Source organism: Bubalus bubalis, chromosome 5 (assembly GCF_019923935.1).
Source record: "Bubalus bubalis isolate 160015118507 breed Murrah chromosome 5, NDDB_SH_1, whole genome shotgun sequence".
Classification (NCBI taxonomy): domain Eukaryota; kingdom Metazoa; phylum Chordata; class Mammalia; order Artiodactyla; family Bovidae; genus Bubalus; species Bubalus bubalis.
This window is the reverse complement of record NC_059161.1, coordinates 23,377,639-23,397,696: the sequence shown is the minus strand read 5'-3', so window position 1 is coordinate 23,397,696 and position 20,058 is coordinate 23,377,639.

Sequence of the window (20,058 nt, the reverse complement as noted above, 5' to 3'; positions counted from 1 at the left end):
GAGGCCGTGCACTGAACACTGTTGCTCACTAACTCTTGCTGGAGAGAAGCCAGCTGGTGGAAGAGGGGGTGTGTGTGGAGAGCAGCCTTCTCTCCCCAGGCCTGCTGTCCACACCTACCTCCCTCGACCAGGCCTGTAACTGGGCTTCCTCAGTTCCCAGCTTGGCTTGGCAGTACTGCTCTGAGCACCAGTCTCCAAGAAGTCTCTCTGCCTCCCCGGCTCCTGGGGCACCCACAAGGGTAGTGCTGGATAAGTCTCAGGAACACAGAGCAGCCCCGGGGACCAGCCTGCTCCATGGCTTCTGGGCGGGCAGACCTGAAATGAGCTGGCAGGCTTTACTCCAGTCCTAAGGGACAGGTACCCACATCAGGAAACCACCATCTGAACTGGCCCCCTTCTTGGCAGTCTGAACTGAGAGGCCGAGAAGGGAAAAGGCGAAGGTAGAATTCCACCCTACCTTGAGGGCAGGCATGTGGTTGGCGGGGAGTGGAGATGGGCAGGCCTGAAGGACCAGGTGGGGTCGGGGACAGGCAGGGGTCACTGGGTAGCACACGAGTCGTCTGCTGGGCAAGGTCTGTCTTTGTAGACATCCATCCTGTACATCTTTCTGCGCTCATGGGGGCACCCAGATGCGACAGAGAATTGATGAAGGAAAATATTTTCTTTTTCCAGCAGTAATTTCCTTCCATGACACTGGTTAGGACCTCCTTCTCTCCCTCTCCGCACCCCTCCCTTTGGCCCTTGCCAGGAAGGAAAATCCTACGTACACACCTGGAATCGTAGACTAGACGAAAACACTGAAGCCAGTCACCCGACTGTGCACACTTTCTACAGCTTCCCAGGGCATCCACACTAAACATCTCTCCTGGACATACCTGTGACTGCGTGTGGGAGGGAAGCCCCTCCTCTGCCCCGGCCCCCTACCCACAGCCCCGAGTGCCTTCTTCTTGCCGTCTTGCTCTGCCCTCAGCCCATCCGCCACCACCCATCCTGCTAATGCAGCAGGACTGTGAAAGGGTGGAGGGTTTCTGAAAATAAGTCTGACCCCAAAGTGACGAAGGAGGGAAGAGAAGCTTTCTGAATATTGGATTAAGACTGGCTCCAAGAATATTGATATTCCCATAAGAAGGTCGTTAGCTTGCCCACTACTTTAGATCCCCATGAATATTTCATGGGTTGATTTAAGCTCTGAGATTTTTAAAACACACAGACATAGACACAGACAAAGCACCTTTTCAGCAACAGGGCCATCATGCCCTCCTCCTGTGCTGGGGCTCTGACACACACTGGGGTGATGCCATGTGGCAGCTTTGAGACAGAGCTGTCTGTCCACCTCACAGGGATCTAAATTTATCTCTTACCGGGGACATCTCCTAGTGTGGCCAGGGCAAGGCTTCCAGAAGGCAAACAGTGGTTTAACACACACGTGTGACTCATCGAGGAAGCTGATGTCCCTAGCTACCCATTGCCGAGGGGGACCGGTTGTCAAATTAGCTTATTGTGTCTGCAAATGAGTTAATAAAGGGGGCGAATCAGCTTTACTATAGCATCTGGGGGTAAAAGAAAAACTGAGACTATGATTTATATTGCCCTAGCCCTAGACAAGAATGGATGTTCTTAAAAGGATTTTTACATATTTCCAATTAATTTCAAAATAGCTTTTTACTAGTTCCCTCAGTCACATTCCCCTCTGATACTTTCACATTCTCCATTCTTCACTATGACACATTCTCATGCCATAGAGGGGAAAGAGAAAGCCCATTCAACACAATCCAGAAAAATCTTCAGTCATACCAAAAGGTGTTAGTCCCCTTTCTTCCCTAAGCTGATTGCTGGCAGTCGTAATGAATGCTGCTGCTTTCCTTCGCAAAGAGTTTGGTTTAGTGGAAAGAACTGCTAGAGATGGAAGACTTGGAAAGCACTGTTAGAAATAGAAGACCTGGTGTTTATAAAGTCAGCTTGACCACAGAGACTTTAGGCAAGTCAATTCTCTCATCAGTTGTTCTCCATTCTACAAGCACTAATTAAACATCAGTATTTTGCTCATGACTCTCTCAGTTGTAAGTGAAGAAAACTAAAACACCATTCTCAGGAATAGAAAAGAAGGAGTTTATAATCTCATGTAACTGAAAAACCCAGAGTGGCTTCAGGCTAACTAGATTTGAGGGCTCACACACATGTCATTGGGGTTTGTTTTTTCTTAGCTATGTTTTTTTTGCATTGGCTCCATTTTCAGTCAGACTCTCCTGTTTGGGTGGTACAGTGAATACCAGCATCTCTGGGCTTATAACCTGTCTTCTCAGCTTCATGTCCAGTGGGAAAAGATTCCTGTTTCCTGGATGCTCTAGTCTTGCTGCCTGGGATGTCAATCTCAGTGAAGCAATTTGGGTTATGTGCTCATCTCTGAACCAATCATTGTAACAAATGGGTGTCTTGCTCTGGCCAGGCTTATCACATGCCCAGCTGTGGAGTCAAGCCTACTCAGACCAGATGTAATGAGAGAAGACAGTAGATGGCTTCCCAACAAAATCAGGACCTGATACCATGAATTGTGCGTGTTGGGGGGAGTTGATGGATAGGTAAAATTGGTCTACGCTCTTTTCAAGGTTACCGAAAGTCCTCTGCATTGCTGTATCCCAGTATCAGTTCTCCATCCTCCTCTTACATTATAATCATCACCATTTGACTCGCTGGGTGGCTCTCACTTTCCAGAATGTTTTCTTCCCTGGGATTCCAGGCCCCGCCCCCTTCTACCTGTCTTTGTCATTGACTGCTCTTTTGCCGGGTCCTTTCCTTTCCTTGACTGTATCAGTTAGGACCCAATCAGAAAACACACAAGTGATTCAAACAGAAAAATTATGATATGAAGAATTGTTTCATACTAGTGTATCATTTTCGGAGAAGGCAATGGCAACCCACTCCAGTACTCTTGCCTGGAAAATCCCATGGGCGGAGGAACCTGGTAGGCTGCAGTCCATGGGGTTGCCAAGAGTAGGACATGACCAAGCGACTTCACTTTCACTTTTCAGTTTCATGCATTGGAGAAGGAAATGGCAACCCACTCCAGTGTTCTTGCCTGGAGAATCCCAGGGACGGGGGAGCCTGGTGGGCTGCCGTCTATGGGGTCGCACAGAGTCAGACACGACTGAAGTGACTTAGCAGCAGCAGCAGCAGTGTATCATTTTACACACTAGAAAAAGTGGCTAAGAGAAGGAGTAAAAGAGGACTCTAAGGGAAAAAGCAATAGCAAATGCAGAAATCCACTCCCAGCTGAGATTCAGAGCTTTTTGAGGGTAGCATGTCCATTTCAAGAACACGAAGCCTGACAGTGGTGAAGAAATGTGCCAGAGGCTGTGGGCAGAAGCTGTTGGGTGTGGGCTGCAGCTGATCCATGCAGACTACGAGGGGGTGGCTTACAGAGCTCGGAACCCAGTCCTCACTCAGTAAATTGCACAGAATCCAAACCTGTCTCTCAGTAAATGGCAACTCTGCATGTAGTTCAGTTCAGTTCAGTTCAGTTCAGTCACTCAGTCATGTCCGACTCTTTGCGACCCTATGAATTGCAGCATGCCAGGCCTCCCCGTCCATCACCAACTCCCGGAGTTCACCCAGACTCACGTCCATCGAGTCAGTGATGTCATCCAGCCATCTCATCCTCTGTCGTCCCCTTCTCCTCCTGCCCCCAATCCCTCCCAGCATCAGAGTCTTTTCCAATGAGTCAACTCTTTGCATGAGTTGCTCAGGCTAAAACATTAGAGTCAACGTCTCTTTTTTTGCACTCTGTGCTTAATTTCTCAGCATATCCTGTTGGGCCTGCATATAGAATGTATCCAGACTTAGACCACCTCCACTGCTACCTCCCAGGTCCACATCAAGGTTCTCTCTCACCTGGATAATTACATTATCTCCTAATTGGCTTCCTTGTGTTAGCCCTTTCTCAGCTGCCACAATTGCAGTTCAACACAGCAGCTAGAGAGACTTTGTAAAAAATTAGGATATAGTACATCATTCTTCTGCTCAAAAGCCTTGAGCAGAATTGTTTACATCATACTCAGAGTAAAAGCCCAAAGTCCTCATAATGGTTTGGTGGTTTAGTTGCTAAGTCATGTCCAATTCTTTTGCGACCCCATGGACTGTAGCCCACCAGGCTTCTCTGTCCATTGAATTTTCTAGGCAAGAATACTGGAGTGGGTTACCATTTCCTTTTCCAGGGGATCTTCCCAACCCAGGGATAGAACCCAGGTCTCCTACATTACAGGCAGTCTCTCACTTTGAAGACAGATTCTTTACTAACTGAGCCACTAGGAAAGTTCATAATGGTTTGCTATGCTATTCTATGCTAAGTCACTTCAGTCGTGTCCAACTCTGTGCGACCCCATAGACGTTAGCCCACCAGGCTCCCCCGTCCCTGGGATTCTCCAGGCAAGAACACTGGAGTGGGCTACCATTTCCTTCTCCAATGCATGAAAGTGAAAAGTGAAAGTGAAGTCGCTCAGTCGTGTCCGACTCTTAGCAACCCCATGGATTGCAGCCTAACAGGCTCCTCCGTCCATGGGATTTTCCAGGCAAGAGTACTGGAGTGGAGTGCCATTGCCTTCTCTGTCATAATGGTTTACAAGGTCTTAAATGATGTTTCTCCCCATTACCTCTTAGACCTCATATCTTTCTTTCTGTCTCATTCCAGCCACACTGACCTCCTTTCTATTCCTCAGACTCTTCAGACATATATTTTTCAGACCTTTGCAGTTGTTTGTGTCTAGAAGCTACATGATTCACTTTCCTATCTCCTTCAGTTCTTTGCTTCTATGTCAACGTCTTAGGGAAGTATTTTCTTATAATTTTCTTTGGATGTTTTAAAAGAATTTTTTACTACATTTTATTTTGCTTTATAGAACTCACTATGCTGACATCTGAATTTATATAGTATCTATAAAGAGAGAATGCATGTGTACTCTGATAATATGTATGGGAGTCTGTGCAAGGGTCTGGAATGTTCAGTTCAGTCACCCAGTAGTGTTCGACTCTTTGTGACCCCACGAACCACAGCACACCAGGCCTCCCTGTCCATCACCAACTCTTGGACTTCACCCAAACCCATGTCTGTTGAGTCGGTGATGTCATCCAACCATCTCATCCTCTGTCCCCTTCTCCTCCTGCCCTCAATGTTTCCCAGCATTGGGGTCTTTTCAAATGAGTCGGCTCTCTGTATTAGGTGGCCAAAGTATTGGCGTTTCACCTTCAGCATCAGTCCTTCCAATGAATATTCAGGGTTGATTTCCTTTAGGATGGACTGGTTGGATCTCCTTGCAGTCCAAGGAACTCTCAAGAGTCTTCTCCAACACCACAGTTCAAAAGCATCAATTCTTCAGCACTCAGCTTTCTTTATAGTCCAGCTCTCACATCCATACATGACCACTGGAAAAATATAGCCTTGACGAGATGGACCTTTGTTGACAAAGTAATGTCTCTGCTTTTGAATATGCTGTCTAGGTTGGTCATAACTTTCCTTCCAGTAAGCAGCTTTTAATTTCATGGCTTCAATCCCCATCTGCAGTGATTTTGGAGCCCAGAGAAATAAAGTCAGTCACTGTTTCCACTGTTTCACCCTCTATTTGCAATGTCTGGAATGTTACAGGCATATAATAACATATATTCCTCACCCTCGAGGAACGTACAGTCTAGTAGGAATACTCAGACAGGTATGGACATATTTATAGTGCAAGGTAGAATATCAATTCATACTACAAGAGAAGTTCTTATGTATCAAGTGCTATTGGGATTGGAACTTAGATCATACAGAATTTAGGGAATCAGGAAAGACTTCATGAAGGAGGTACTGTTTGAGCAGTATCTTATTTCTAGATGGAGAGCAAATGGAAGACTTTCAAATGGAGGGACCATCACAAGCAAAGATCTAGAAGTGGGAAAGCACAGAGTGTGTTTTGAAACCGGTGAAGGTTCCTTTTGGGGTATTTCTATAGATAGGGATGGCAGCAGGTCAGAATGGAAAGACACATTGGGACTAGATTATACTTGGCCTTGCATGTCAGATAAGGACAGTGTACTCAAAGTTTAGGAGGCATTGGAGAGCCACTGAGGGTTTTTGAAGAAAGAGACTCGAGACAGCTTGATCAGGTTTATGGGTAGAAAGAAGAAGAAAGGTTGCCATATGGAAGGGGAGGAAGGCTGAAGAATAAGAAATACTTGAAGTGGAACCAAGTCTAGAGAAGGTGAAAGGGGATGAGATCAAGAACCAGGAGAAAACAGCCAAAAGAGCTTACACACATCTTAAGGGAGAGCAATCTAACAAATTAAACAAGATAATCAAACATTTAAAAACATGCCTTGGAAAATATGAATGTAGGTGATTGTTTTTTGTGTGTGGGTGTTAGTTACTCAGTTGTGTCCAACTCTTTGCGATCCCATGGACTCAAGACTGCCAGGCTTCTCTGTCCATGGAATTCTCCAGGCAAGAATACTGGAGTGGGTTGCCATTCCCTTCTCCAGGGGATGCTCCTGACCCAGGGATCAAACCCAGGTCTCCTGTATTGTCAGCAGATTCTTTTTATTAAGAAGCAGCAAAATGAGTAGTTCTGAAAACATGGCTGTCAGTGTTATCAGTGGCTGGGTTTCTGGGCAAGACCATCATGACTAAAAGCCACTCTGTAGCCATTACCTAACTGACATCCCTTTGAAAACATGCTCTAATTCCAGCAGTGTCCAGAAAGCCTGCAGCTGCCAAATCTCCATATCTGCCCCTGAAGCTACTGCATTCAAGTCTTCACTCCTGGAGCTGTTGATGACCAGCTACTATTCTCTGCTGGTGTTCACATCTACCTTGGCTGCTATGGCCAGGTGGTCAGAATGTAACTGGGAAGCAAGTTGGTGAGATTTCAGAGAAAAAGTTCTAAACCGTGACTGGTAATTCAGTTATAAGAAATCCCAGAGAGATGAAATATAAGCTTTTATTATTCTTTTAAATTTTCATTATTTTTCTAGTTCTTCTGACTTTAGTTTTGGGCAAAAGCCTAGCAGGCTACAGTCTATGGGATTGCCAAGGGTCAGACACGACTGAGCAACTAACACTTTCACTTTCACACCAAGACATAAAGGAGTGGGCATGCCATGTAGGTGGACAGGTCTGGGGTCAGTATTCACAGAAGAAACATGACCAGTTCCACACACTGACAGTCAGACGCTTTAGGCTGGGGTGGTTCCCCAGGAGTCATTGTTGTAGCTCTTTGCAACCCCATGGATTGTGGGCTGCCAGGCTCCTCTGTCCATGGGATTCTCCAGGCAAAAGTATTCTTGTGAGTTGCCATTTCTTCCTCCAGAGGGGTCCCAAAGAGTTGGATATGACTGAGTGATTAATTTTTTTTATATATTGCTACATATTTTCTTCCATATATTTTCGTATGTGTTCATCTTCTCCACTCGGGGATGCAGAAAGACTCCATCAGTCCACGCAGATGGCTGTGAGTTCATGTTTGTCTGAAGTATCCAGAGCTCAAAGTAGCCAGTACAGGCACCAGAAATCAGTTGCTCCATCGTGGTTCAGTACTCCTTAGTAAGAGCCATGCACTATGATGGATGGTGGGAAGGTTCAAAGGACCCAGGCTACTTGACCGCCCCTCCTGACACTCACTCAGTAACTGTGGCAGGAATCCTGCATCCTATGTGGACCCCAAGATTTTCAACATTCTCTAAATAAGATTTTTTTTTAATTACTGCACATCTTAGTCCAAACTACAGACTATCATTACTTACTGCAGAATGTCTGGTGACCATATGCTGATCTCCTCAGTCTGAAAATTGATTTATAACATGATCACAAGGACCTGTGACTCACAAGGGCTGGGCCTCTAACTGGCTTTGGTGCCTGATAGAGAAGAATGAGAATTTCTTTCATAACCTTGTCCAAGGCTATAAATATTGAGGAGTCATGATAACCTTGTTCTTTGATCAGACATTTACTATATATTTGTTCGTTAAGTGCCACGCACTGTGGAAAGGCTGGGATGTCAAACATGGAGGGAAGAGTCTCTGCCCTCAAGGGGCTGACGGTCTAGTGGAGAACAAATAGAACTGCGATGATATCCTGTGATACCTCCTACACTATCCATATGGATTACATGAGTCCTAAAGTGGGAAAAATTAGTTTTGTTTAGGGAAGATTCCCTGGAGAAGGGAATGTCAACCCACTCCAGTATTTTTGCCTGGAGAATTCCATGGCAGAGGAGCCTGGTGGGCTACAGTCCATGGGGTCACAGAGAGTTGGACACAACTGAGCAACTAACATTTTCCCCTTTTTTTTCAGGGAGAAGTTGGGAGCTGCCTTTGCAGATAAAGTGACATTTGGGCTGGGCTTGAAGGCGAGTGTGTCGTTAGGGGAGGGAACAAGACCTTTGCATGAACAAAAACATGGGATTATGAAAATGGTGGGCATGTTTGGGAAATGCTGAGGCTGAGTGTGGGTACTGCATGGGGTGAGCAGAGTCGGGGAACAATGGAAAATGAAGTAAAAATTGTAAGTAGAACCAGACTGTGACAGGGAATGAATATCAAAGGAAGTGCTTTTTGTATAAATATTAATGTCATACTTAGTTGCTCAATCGTGTCCAAACTTTTGCGCCCCCATTGACTGTAGCCCACCAGTCTTCCTTGTCCATGGAATTTCCCAGGACAATAATACTGGAGTGGGTTGCCATTTCCTTTTCCAGGGGATCTTCCTGACCCAAGGATCAAACCCGTGTCTCCTGTCTTCTGCATTGCAGGCAGATCGTTTAACTGGGGGAGGCCCCAATAAATAGTAAATGCCAACTTGAAAAAAAAGAACAATATTTATTACTATTTTTATTTACTTAAAAGCATTTCTAAAATATATGTTACAGTATAACATATTGTTTTGCTCTCATTAATATCACTCTGGGGAAGTTGAAATATTTCCAAATGTTCATTTACTGCATTTTGACTCTTGATTTTCTATTTGGTTTTTGTCTGACCTCATTGGAGGAAGCAAGTATGATCAGAGAAATGGAATGATTTAGCAAAGGTCACGAGAGAAAGTGGCAGAATTGAAATATGTGCTGAGGTTTCCCTTCCCTAAGACCTGCACTTGTCCAATGTAGGTGGGGCCCAAGATCTTCTGTTATTGGCAAGTGTGTAGCTGGGTGCACAGTGGATGCTTTGGAACACTGAGTCTTGAACCCTAAGTCAAAATGCCAGTGGGTCAAATGTGTGTGACTGGCTAGAGCAGGATATTAGACATGGGGATGCAAAATGTTATACCTATGGCTGATTCATGTTGATGTTTGACAGAAACCAACACAATTCTGTAAAGCAATTATTCTTCAATTAAAAGAATAAATGAATTTAAAATTAAAAAGAAGAAAAGCTAGAGGGTAGAGTCAGTGGTGTTCAGAGGGCCCTGGGCAATCAAGAGCCCAGCGCAGTGTGTCTCACGGGTGCCTGGCACAGGTCATGGGAGATGAAGCAGAGCCCTCTCTCCCCCTTCCCTGGCTCTCCCTCAGCTCAGGCAACACCTCTGTCTCATCAGGGGCCCTGCAGCTTCTCCAGTAAAAACAAGGAGTATTTTTTCTTCATGTTTTCAGACTATAAAACAAAAATAGTTGATTTGATGATGGTGATGATAATAATGGTGATATCCTAAGACTTGGGGAAGTTAAATAATTTGGCTCAAGTTGTATAGTGAGTCAGTGGCACAGCTAAATTTGGATCCCAGTTTGTATAACTCCAGAGTCTGCCATAGCCATTACCCTACCCTGCAGCCTAAGGACCAGTCTGACTGATCTGGAGCTTGGCACACACCCTATCTAGAGTTGCAAGCTTCTTAGAAGAGTGTAGGTGTGGGGTTGGTCCTGGTACTATGACTGCGTTCATGTTGAAGAGCTGCACAAAATTGAAGATCAGACATTTCCCCCATCATCATCATCATTATCATTATCATTGAGAAATCAAAACAACACCTTAAATGTGGTTTGAGCCTTATGATTTTCAAAGTATTTTCATATGCATACTCTAATTTAAAAGTACTTGGATTCGTAGATAGAGTGGGTCCATAGTTAAGGAAAGTGGTTGAGGGTTAAGTGGAAAGTTGGAAAAACTGAATAGATTTCAAACATTTTAATCATAATCCATGATAAAAATATGTATTTTATATTATGATCCAGATTATCATGCCCTCTGACCTATTCTGTTTATTTCATTTCATTTCAAAGTCTTGGTCACCATCCAATAAATTGATTTCATGGCATGCTAACACCAATTTTGACTTTCAATTTGAAAACCGCTGGAGATCTATCAGAGTTTCTCCACTCTGATGTGTTATAGTTCCATAATATATCGATAGTAAATGTTAAATCATGAATTATTCACCAAGTGTCAAAACCAAATTGAGCTTTGAAGGAGAGTGAGGACAGTGGATTCTTGCTGCATCAACCCTCCTCTCCCAATCTGATTTTCAAAGGCTGCCACTTTTAAGATGTGTTTTCTCTTTGATATTTGCTCCCCTATTTCTAAGTGATTTTCTTAGAAATTAATTGATCAGTTTTAGACATTAGCTGATAGTTTATTGCTTGTCTGCCAATGCCCCTTCATTAAAATGTCAAGCTGGCAGATATCAAGATGGCGGCTCTGTTGCTCCTGAAGCTGTTGGAGAAAGTGGTTGACATAAGATGGGTTTGTGAATACCAGTCTCTGAAATATAAAAGACTTCATCCTCAGTCACAGGCAGAATCGTCACAGTGACAAAATCTGTGGCACAGGTGCAAAGGAAAAAAACATGTTCTCTGTAGGCAGGAAGATCCCAAAGACAGAGCAGCTGAGATACATTTGTTCTTGCTCCCAGCTTTCCCATTCATATGATCTATCTCTCCCTTAAAGAGGAGGGAGCAAGAAGTGACAAGTGGCCAAAAAGGCTTTGCTAGGTCAGGTCATCCATAAGGAAACTCACAGCTCAAGAGACACACTCAGGCACCCATCCTAGTTCTAAATAATTCAAGAGAAAGCCTGCTTCTCTGGATCCAAAGCAGGAAACAGATTTTGAGTAGCTGGATAAAGGAATCAGAAGGATCTCCACTCTCAGTTAAAGGATTTTTTTTGGTCCATTGGCCTGGCTTAATATTTCTGTTGAATCGTGTTTTACCACTTAGAAACTTACTACCAGATGCTCAGGTCTGGGAGATCCAATTGTTAACATCATTGCATAAAATTAAATTAAAATTTTTACAAAACCACACAAATATTAAGACAAAGCTATGGATATGCCTGAAAACGAATTAGACTGAAATTTAGTTTGAAAACTCCAAGAATGCTAAGCCCCTAAATTTCATTACATAATTCCCTAGATATCTAAGGTGGGGAGTGGAGTCTGATCGGCACCACCATCTGATTTCAGCATGGTTGTTAAGCCCAGATGAGAAATGGAATTCTGTAACTGACAACGAATTAAGGCTACATGTTAGAGTTTTATCTGGAGCCACAGACAAAATCTTGGAATTGTACTTAAAGGTCTCACTGCAGCGGGCAGCCACACACAACTCATCAGCACCATACAATCAGGCGCTTCCAAGTCAGACTTGAGAAATTCAGGACTCGCTTAATGACATGGTTTGTGCAAAAGAGGAGATTGCCAACAGAACAAAATTCTGTTGCATTTTCCTGACCCTCTGGGGTTTAAATTTGCAACCTGCATCAGCAAAACATTTTGGCATTTAATTCTATTAAAATCAAAGAGCCAAACTTCTGCCTCCTGTTACATGAGCACCGTTCTTACTGACGTCAATGAAAGCTGTGCATGCATAACTGAGGGCAGATTTTGGCCTGGGCTGTAGACATATGAGAACTGGCACAACATGCTCACATCAAAACTCTGTCCCACCCGGCCTTCTGATAACGCAGCCTCCTCCTTCGTAACTCTCTCTCCACACACTGGGAGCTGGGCCTTTACCCAAAACACAAATTAGAAGCATCATCTCCTACAGAAATCTAAGTCAGATGCAAATTTAATTTAGATGTGGCAAAAGTCACCTGAGTGGGTAACTAACTGCAAATTTCACAAACATTATTGGTGACCTCCTCTTGAAGCATAGTCCGGTAGTTTTTGATCTATGTATGTAATCAGTTAGGAGAAGGGGGCTTGCCCCTATTCCACCCCACTATTTAGTTTTTGTACTTGAGAAAGCACTGCCTACACCACTCAGACTTCTGTTGCTGGTTTAGGAAATACTACAAATATCCCTGTGTCTGGTGTATTGCCTGAGACAGAGGACACGCAGCCTAGTGAATGACTATGGGACAAATGGGTTTTATAAAGCAAGAGATAGTCATAATAGCTTACAGTCACACAGTGCTATGTGTCAGGCACTGTCTTGCTTATATTGAATTATTTAAGCCTCACCACACCCTATCATGTAAGTTTACTATTTTATAAATGAGCAAACTACAGAAGTTAAGCAACTTAACAGCTAGTAAGTGGTGGAGTTGGGATTTTAATCCAGGCAATCTGGCTTCAGAGGTCAGGTCATTATTCACTCTGCTAAACTGCCTCTCAGGAAAATGCAGGAATTGTTTATTATTAATTAGTTACCAGTCAAATAATGTTTATTAATGGCTGGGTAATTCTACTGAGAAAGATAGAAACATTTTATTAGCAACAGCTTGTCAAGAACTATTTGTGTGATCTTAATTGTCTGAGTTTGGTTTTCAACCAGTTTTTCTAAATACTAAGAGCCATAGTGTAACTTCACAGCCTAGTGAAACATATTAGTCTCATGGCATCCTTGACAATTTTTAGCAAATTTTGCAGTGAATTTTGAGACAAACTGCATGTGTATCACATTTAAACAAAATTTAATATTACACTGACCATTATCTCCTTCAACTAATGTTTCTGTAGTCACTTTTAAAAAATTAAATATGTTAGGATTCACATGACTGTTTTTTAACATTGGCCATCTTTTCTCTCATGAGAGTGTATCTGAAGTTATAGCTGAGTTTGATACATATGATTTGACATATATTCACTTTACATGGAGGTTTCAGGGATACTGCTGCAACCGGAGGATGGAACCTTCTTCCTTGGCCCAAATTCTACTGGCAAAAAAATGGGAAAAGGATGGCCCTATCTAGAACTTATCAGGCCCCTGTGGAGGTAATTTCTGAGCTTTGGTTTGGTTTTTCTATTGCCCATGGTATACCTTTATGAAACCCATGGCTCAGCAATAGACCTGCTTTCTTATTCTGAGCACATCATTGTCTTTGGTTTCAAGTGGAAATTCTCTGTGTTGTCCTCCTACACCAGGGTGCCTAGTTTCCTTTCTTTGATGTCATCTTAGAATCTTCCTTCATGATAGCGGGCAGGGGATTTGCTGCTGGAGTCCAGAAAAAGTCAAATTTTGCAACTTTCCTTGACATGAGGAAATCAAGAAAGGAACATATTCTTCTTATGAGAAGAAAAGACAGTGAGGGGAACTGTTTTGGCAATCTTGAATTTGAAACCATGCTAGATTGTTAAGCTGTTTGGAGAGTGAGGAATGTGACTTGTCCATGGTCATGTGACTCCTGAGTAACAGAACAAGGACAAGAATCCAGAACACTTAACCCCCAAAACCACACTCCCCTCATTCCAAACATGCTAAGACATGTCATAGGGGCCAGGAAGACGTTTTTTTTTGCAACTAGACAGAAAGAGATTTGGATTTACGTCCATTAAAATCCTATCCCGTTGCCAGCACATGTGACATACGTATCTTCAGTGTGATCTTGCCTGCATTTAGAAATATCATGCCATGTTGGCTCTCCCCCTTGTCTCTTTCAGTGATGTGTTAAACTCCAAGAGGATTATAGAGTTCTTAAATATTGTTTTCTACTTCTTCAGAATCTCTCTTGGAGAAGACTTTCTGACCTCATTTCCAAAATTTCAATCTGTAGACCTTTATTGTGGACCAGTCAGGATCCCCTAATACCAGATTCATTTCCATACTATTCCTTAACGATAATCACTGGCTTCTACTTACCTACATCCAGGGACAGTGCACTAATTCACAAAACATCTACCACATGATTGAAGAGCTCTAGCTATTAAACTACATATAAATGATAAAAACTAAAACCCTAACTCTTAAGAATTTTGAGTGATGAGTTTCAGATTTGCCTTCTTGAGCAGATATTTCAATCTGGCACCCCATGGAGGACCCCTTTCAACACAGTATTTTGTTTGGCTTGCTTGTTGCTTTTTAAAAAGAATAAGCCAACATTGAAGAAATTGAGACATTTCATGTAAAAATAAGATTTTATAGCTTTTCTTTAAAAAAGAAAGATCTTGTAATATTGCAGCCACATTCCTAACAGTAACAGGTGTTTGTGTTAGCCGTTAGTTAAGTCTGACTCTTTGTGATTCTGTGGATGGTAGCTTGCCAGGCTCCCCTATACACATTCTTAAGGTCTTATGGACCTTAGTGGGGAACTGCCTTTTTCAGAAGGGGCATAAGTTCTCCAGGTCTCCAGAGACATCTACTTCCTGTAGATTTCCACATCTTATGGCTGAGTGTCACTTACATTAATTAATTATCATGCATATACTATTACTTTTCTAACATCTGGCCAGCTCTATTCCTTATGTTATATATTCCTATATTCCTGTAGGCACATTTGTGACCCTAAGAATTAGGCAGCACAGAGCAAATATGCCCCTTCATGTACATGAAAAAGTTATCTTTTTTCCTGTACGTGTGTTTCGTCTTCCTTAAGTTTCCGTTCCTTTAACTGTACTTTGTATAGCTTCTAACACCATCTTTCCTCTGGACATTTCTTCAGTTTGTCTCAGCCTCTTTTAAAACATGGAACCCAGAACTTAGCACAGAGGTGGAAAGCTGGAACCATAGACTTTTATTATCCTTTCCAGTTCTTACGTCATGAGAATCTGGTAAGCAGTACAGGTTGAGTGAGTTCTATTCTGATTGCATGGCAGCTTCTTTCTTTCTAGACATAACCCACTCCTCTTCTTTGGGATTTGTTCCTTGCCATGCTCTACTTTGGGAGCTGCTAGCGTGATAAGACCTTGGCCACAGAGATTCATCCCAGGATGGGAACCTGTCACAGACCAAGACAATGAGGAATTTTCCCGAATTTTTTTCTAATCAGAGCTTGAAATTTTGCTTTCTGAAATTATAACAAGAAAATCTGAAGCTACAGGTGACCAGCCTCCATGCCTGTTGGAAATGCTGGTCAGAGAGAAACCACCACACAGAATCACAAGAAAAAAAGCACCAGTTAGTGTCACTGAAGTCCCTGGTGCCAGTCATCCCCAAGCCTGCCCTTTGCACATTGTTATTTTTTAAGCCAGTGTGTTCTTTTTCCTTCTTACTATCCTTCCTTTCCTCCTCTCCCCACCTCCTTCCATCTTTTCTTCATTTCTACTTTAGAAAAAAATTTAGTTATCTATTAAAAACACCCCACAAGACTTTATTACTCCTATCACAAAGGGCAGGTTCTTGCAGGACTGGGGGGCAATATAAGAGGGTGAGAAGGAGACTCTTCCTTGACAGCCATGAGTGGGTTCTGCAGGGCTGTGATAACCAATTTCTGGTGCAGGAACACCTTGGAGATGTAGCAGCACTTGAACTGCTTACCTTGCCACTCTTGGGAACGCTGGTCCCCATGTCCTTCACATTGTCCAGCACCATGCTGTAGTGCCTGTCAAAGGCCTTCACGTGGCACAGGAACTTCTTGTTGAAACAGCCTTGAGCACTTGAGTGGTGGTGTTGACCAACTGCATGAGCAGAGAGAGTGGACCCACTCCTCCCTTCTGCCCTGAAGGTGTCAGGAGGGGGCTTGCTGAGGGGCTCTCAGCGGTGGTGACTGCGCTCTCAGGTCTAGCCTATGCCTATCTTCTTTGTGTTGCTTCTGCCTCTGAGAAGAGTCTTGTGCTAATTTAAATTGCCTTGGTCTAGCTGGCAACCAAGTAAGAAAATCTTCGCTAGCAAATGAGTGACTCATAGGTGATGTGACTGCGGGGAAGAACAAATGACTCCCTGGCTGAATGAGAACTGGTTTTACTCTAGGATGGGCTGTGAATGGCCTATGATTTCTAGTCCACAGTCATCAGTTCTGGACCACATATTTGGGGGGATAATTATTTACCAAATTGACTTCAATAATGTCTTGTTAATCCTTGCATTTAAGGAATAGTAAATTAATAATAAATAATGATTCAATTTAATGGATTAGAATTTTAGAATATGTGGCTAGTCCTGCCATGGTCCCAGAATAGATTATAATTTAATCTTTATGTATACAGGATTCTCCTTATCCTGAAAACTACAAAACTCTGCAGGGCAGTTTATCACACTCATTTTGAACTAGTGGTTTGAATTTATCTGGACCAGGAAATGTACAATTAAAATAGATCTTACTGTAGAAATGGGCAGCATTGTTTCAGTTGCTGTGATCTCTGCTTCTGTGGAGCATTTGTGTCCCCAAATTTGACTTTTAGCTCCGATCTGGCTTCCAGCTGGGGAGGGGAGACAGCGATGGACAACTCCCTTCATTAGCTCTCTTCCATTGTGATCCTCTCTACAATTCCCAGAAAGGGATTCTGAGGCTGAAAAGAACCACTGCATAAAGGAGAACTTGCCTAACATTGGCCTTATCACAGCCCATCCTTTATGGACAACTGACTAACTCATGCTTTAATTTATTTTGTTGATAATAACCTTTCGAGTCTGTGAGTAGGTTACTGTCTCTCTCCTAGCTCGTTGCAACTGAACAAATGCTTGCAACATCTCCCTGGGTCTCTCTGTGTGTATGTATGTATGGATTCGGAGATCACCGTGTTCTTTCAATAATTAATGAGAACACCTTGCTCTAAGCTTGAAATGTTCATACCCCTTTGCAATTTAATTATAAACAGGAATCCTACAATAAATAAGTGTGTGTGTTTAGATGCACATGGACAAATGTACTTAAATCCAAAAAAGTGACACTTTTAAAACTTTTTATTTACAAGTATCTATATGTGTGGAGAAAGTTGTGAGATTTTGTTAACTTGATAAAAATAGAGTAATTTTCCAGTTATTTTGTCCTTCCTCCAACTGCTTCTCCCCCACCAAAAAAGAACTGGAAAATTTTTCTATGTATTTTTTATTTTCCAGGTATTTACATTTAAAAGATGAAAAAACAACAACTTTAAGGACAAGCCAAATTAAAAAGTGTATTTATATATTCCTAAACAAAAGAATGGTCTTGATCCCTGTCTCCTGTACAATGTCACGAACCTCATTCCATAGTTCATCAGGCACTCTATCAGATCTAGGCCCTTAAATCTATTTCTCACTTCCACTGTATAATCATAAGGGATTTGATTTAGGTCATACCTGAATGGTCTAGTGGTTTTCCCTACTTTCTTCAATTTAAGTCTGAATTTGGCAATAAGGAGTTCATGGTCTGAGCCACAGTCAGCTCCTGGTCTTGTTTTTGCTGACTCTATAGAGCTTCTCCATCTTTGGCTGCAAAGAATATAATCAATCTGATTTCTGTGTTGACCATCTGGTGATGTCCATGTATAGAGTCTTCTCTTGTGTTGTTGGAAGAGGGTGTTTGTTATGACCAGTGCATTTTCTTGGCAAAACTCTATTAGTCTTTGCCCTGCTTCATTCCGTATTCCAAGGCCAAATTTGCCTGTTACTCCAGGTGTTTCTTGACTTCCTACTTTTGCATTCCAGTCCCCTATAATGAAAAGGACATCTTTTTTGGGTGTTAGTTCTAAAAGGTCTTGTAGGTCTTCATAGAACCGTTCAACTTCAGCTTCTTCAGTGTTACTGGTTGGGGCATAGACTGTGATATTGAATGGTTTGCCTTGGAAATGAACAGAGATTATTCTGTCGTTTTTGAGATTGCATCCAAGTACTGCATTTCGGACTCTTGTTGACCATGATGGCCACTCCAATTCTTCTGAGGGATTCCTGCCCGCAGTAGTTGATATAATGGTCATCTGAGTTAAATTCACCCATTCCAGTCCATTTCGGTTCGCTGATTCTCTTGCCATCTCTTGTTTGACCACTTCCAATTTGCCTTGATTCATGGTCCTGACATTCCAGGTTCCTATGCAATATTGCTCTTTACAGCATCGGACCTTGCTTCTATCACCAGTCACATCCACAACTGGGTATTGTTTTTGCTTTGGCTCCATCCCTTCTTTCTGGAGTTATTTCTCCACTGATCTCCAGTAGCATTTTGGGCACCTACTGACCTGGGGAGTTTCTCTTTCAGTATCCTACCATTTTGCCTTTTCATACTGTTCATGGGGTTCTCAAGGCAAGAATACTGAAGTGGTTTGCCATTCCCTTCTCCAGTGGACCACATTCTGTCAAATCTCTCCACCATGACCCGCCCGTCTTGGGTTGCCCCACAGGCATGGCTAGTTTCATTGAGTTAGACAAGGCTGTGGTCCTAGTGTGGTTAGATTGACTAGTTTTCTGTGAGTATGGTTTCAGTGTGTTTGCCCTCTGATGCCCTCTTGCAACACCTACCGTCTTACTTGGGTTTCTCTTACCTTGGGCGTGGAGTATCTCTTCACAGCTGCTCCAGCAAAGCACAGCCATTGCTCCTTACCTTGGACGAGGGGTATCTCCTCACCGCAGCCCTTCCTGACCTTCAACGTGGGATAGCTCCTCTAGGCCCTCCTGCGCCTGCACAGCCACAGCTCCTTGGACGTGGGGTTGGTCCTCCCAGCCACCGCCCCTGGCCTCGGCTCCCTGCCGCCACCCTTAGCCTCGGGCTTAGGGGCGTGGGGTAGCTCCTCCCAGCCTCCGCCCCTGACCTCGGATGCGGGGTAACTCCTCTGTCGCCGCCCCTGGCCTCAGGCGTGGGTTGCTATGAAAAGAAGAGAAGCGAAAAGCAAAGGAGAAAAGGAAAGATATAAACATCTGAATGCAGAGTTCCAAAGAACAGCAAGAAGAGATAAGAAAGCCTTCTTCAGCGATCAATGCAAAGAAATAGAGGAAAACAACAGAATGGGAAAGACTAGGGATCTCTTCAAGAAAATCAAAGGAACATTTCATGCAAAGATGAGCTCGATAAAGGACAGAAATGGTATGGACCTAACAGAAGAAGAAGATATTAAGAAGAGATGGCAAGAATACACAGAAGAACTGTACAAAAAAGATCTTCATGACCCAGATAATCACGATGGTGTGATCACTGACCTAGAGCCAGACATCCTGGAATGTGAAATCAAGTGGGCCTTAGAAAGCATCACTATGAACAAAGCTAGTGGAGGTGATGGAATTCCAGTTGAACTATTCCAAATCTTGAAAGATGATGCTGTGAAAGTGCTGCACTCAATATGACAGCACATTTGGAAAACTCAGCAGTGGCCACAGGACTGGAAAAGGTCAGTTTTCATTCCAATCCCAAAGAAGGGCAATGCCAAAGAATGCGCAAACTACCGCACAATTGCACTCATCTCACACTCCAGTAAAGTAATGCTCAAAATTCTCCAAGCCAGGCTTCAGCAATATGTGAACCGTGAACTTCCTGATGTTCAAGCTGGTTTTAGAAAGGGCAGAGGAACCAGAGATCAAATTGCCAACATCTGCAGGATCATCGAAAAAGCAAGAGAGTTCCAGAAAAACATCTATTTCTGCTTTATTGACTATGCCAAAGCCTTTGACTGTGTGGATCACAATAAACTGTGGAAAATTCTGAAAGAGATGGGAATACCAGACCACCTGACCTGCCTCTTGAGAAATCTGTATGCAGGTCAGGAAGCAACAGTTAGAACTGGACATGGAACAACAGACTGGTTCCAAATAGGAAAAGGAGTTCGTCAAGGCTGTATATTGTCACCCTGCTTATTTAACTTATATGCAGAGTACATCATGAGAAATGCTGGACTGGAAGAAACACAAACTGGAATCAAGATTGCTGGGAGAAATATCAAGAACCTCAGATATGCAGATGACACCACCCTTATGGCAGAAAGTGAAGAGGAACTAAAAAGCCTCTTGATGAGAGTGAAAGTGGAGAGTGAAAAAGTTG